This window comes from Mandrillus leucophaeus, unplaced genomic scaffold, assembly GCF_000951045.1.
Source record: "Mandrillus leucophaeus isolate KB7577 unplaced genomic scaffold, Mleu.le_1.0 Scaffold686, whole genome shotgun sequence".
Lineage (NCBI taxonomy): Eukaryota > Metazoa > Chordata > Mammalia > Primates > Cercopithecidae > Mandrillus > Mandrillus leucophaeus.
The window spans coordinates 46390-49127 of record NW_012107430.1 but is presented as its reverse complement, the minus strand read 5'-3'; positions in this window follow the sequence as shown (position 1 = coordinate 49127).

Genomic DNA, 2738 nt, shown 5'->3' with positions numbered 1-2738 from the left:
GGCATTATCTTGGCTCACTGCAACCTCTGCCTCCTAGGCAGCCTCAACCTCCCAGGCTCAAGCAATCCTCCCAATGCAGCCGTCCAAGTAGCTGGGACTACAGGTGTGTGCCACAATGCCTGGCTAATTTTTTAATTGATTATTTATTTATTTAAGACAAGGCCTCACTGTTGCCCAGGCTGGAGTGAGGTGGCACATTCATGGCTCACTGCAGCCTTGACCTCCAGAGCTCAAGTGATCCTCCCACCACAGCCTCCCAAGTAGCTGAAACTACAGGGACACACCACCACACCCAGCTCATTTTTTTTTCTTTTTTTCTTTTTCTTTTTTTTTTTTCTTTTTTTGAGATGGAGTCTCACTCTGTCATCCAGGCTGGAGTGCAGTGGTGTGATCTCAGCTCACTGCAACCTCCACCTCCCGGGTTCAAGGGATTCTCTTGTCTCGGCCTCCCGAGTAACTGGGACTACAGGCATGTGCCACCACGCCCGGCTAGTTTTTTGTATTTTTAGTAGAGAGGGGATTTCACTGTGTTAGCCAGGATGGTCTCAATCTCCTGACCTCAGGTGGTCCACCCGCCTCAGCCTCCCAAAGTGCTGGGATTACAGGCGTGAGCCACTGCACCCAGCCAATTTTTGTATTTTTTGTAGAGACGGGTTCTTGCCATGTTGCTCAGGCTGGTCTAAGCTCCTAGGTTCAAGCGATCCTCCTGCCTCAGCCTCCCATAGTGCTTGGATTATAGGTATGAGCCATCATGCCTGGCCTTTTGATTAAATTTTAAAATCAGACTTTTAATTGTGGTTAGTATTCAACTGCAAGAGATTTTATATTTTTCTTTTCTATTAAAAGAAAGAGTCATTCTCTTTTTCTACCCAGTATTAATACCAGGGAAAGAAAAGGAAATATAAGCCACTGGACTTAGAAAAATTTGGGTTTTCTTTTTCTTTTGAAATCAAATGTTTTATTTTTATGGATTTAGGGGTACAAGTGCAGTTGTGTTACATGAATGTATTGTGTAGTGGTGAAATCTGGACATTTAGTGTACCCATGGGCAATTTGTTTTAACATACGAGGGAACAGTACTATTTTATAAGTGTTATAAATAGGATTTCCCCTTATTTATTCTTTTTTTTTTTTTCCCCCCCCGACAGAGTCTCACTGTTGCCCAGGCTGCACTGCAGTGGCGCAATCTCAGCTCATTGCAACCTCTACCTCCCAGGTTCAAGTGATTCTCCTACCTCATCCTCCCAAGTAGCTGGGATTACAGGCACGTGCCACCCATGCCCGGCTAATTTTTGTATTTTTAGTAGAGACAGGTTTTTGCCATGTTGGCCAGGCTGGTCTCGAACTCCTGACCTCAGGTGATCCTCCCACCTCGACCTCCCAAAGTGCTGAGATTACAGGCGTGAGCCACTGTGCCCAGCCCCTCATTTATTATTTATGCTTATTAGCTATCTTTTAATATCTGTTCTCACATTAAAAACAGGTTTCGGGAATGAGAAGAGGGGCCTAAAAAGCTTAAGTTTCTTAGAGACTTGAACTACAGTATTCCACACTTAAAAGTCTTCTAAGATTTAGGGGGTAAATCTGGTGTAAGATTAGGACAGAACTGAAACACCCAGAGCTAATCTTTACACCTAGGAAAACAGAATGTATACAAGCGAGGGCTGTAACTAAAACTAAAACTCCTAAGCTTTATTCAACAGAAATCAACACAGAAAGCTCAAAGAGCTCCGTAGCACAATTACTGAAAGGAAGATGAAAATGGGTTGGAATTGAGAAGGATTAATCAATTGAAAGTAGAAAGCTAGATTAAAGTCAGGAAGCATTTGCTTATGCGTTAGTAACTGTTAGTAACTGTGTTATTTTGCTCAAATTACTACATGATCGTATTACTATACGTGACAATAATTTGACCTTGACTGGGAGGCAAATATGATGATATTGTGGTGTTTTCTTCCTGGTATTGTTTTTTTTTGTGTGGTTTTTGGGAAAACATATACTTTTAGTCTAACAGTGATTTTGAACATGGACTTGAACCAGACTGCCTGTGTTTAATTAAGTCCTGACTTCACTACTTAATACTTGTGTGTCTTTAGGGAAGATGCTTAACCTCTCTTCACCTCAGTTGCCTCGTCTGTAAAATGTGATAATAGTATCATGGTTAACAGCAGGATACCCACCTCTCAGGGTTGGAAGGATTCAGTGAGTTCATGCCCCTAAAGCACTCAAACAGTGTGTCTCACTCAGTAACAACTGTAAGGATCAGAATTTTGCAACTCTGGCAGAGGGAACACTACTCAAAAAATAGAAATAACAACAAAAAAAGCAGTTATGTTTATCAAGCATTAGCCTTTTTTTTTTTTTTTTCACAGATTGGTAGGAGTGGGCATCCTATTTTTTCTTTTGAGACAGGGTCTGGCTCTGTTGCCCAGGCTGGAGTGCAGTGGTGCAATCACTGCTCACTGCGGCAGCAGTCCTGTCACCTCAGCCTCCTGAGTAGCTGGGACCACAGGTGCATCATGTTGCCCCATGTGCTATTTTTTTTTATTTTTTATTTTATAGAGACAGGGTCTCACTATGTTGCCCAGGCTGGTCTCCAACTCCTGGGCTCAAGCAATTCTTCTGCCTTGGCCTCCCAAAGTGTTGGGATTACAGGTATGAACCACCACGCCCAGACCAATTTTTTTTTCCACTAAACTGCCCTTTCTTACACAAAACTAAAAATGATATCCTTTAAA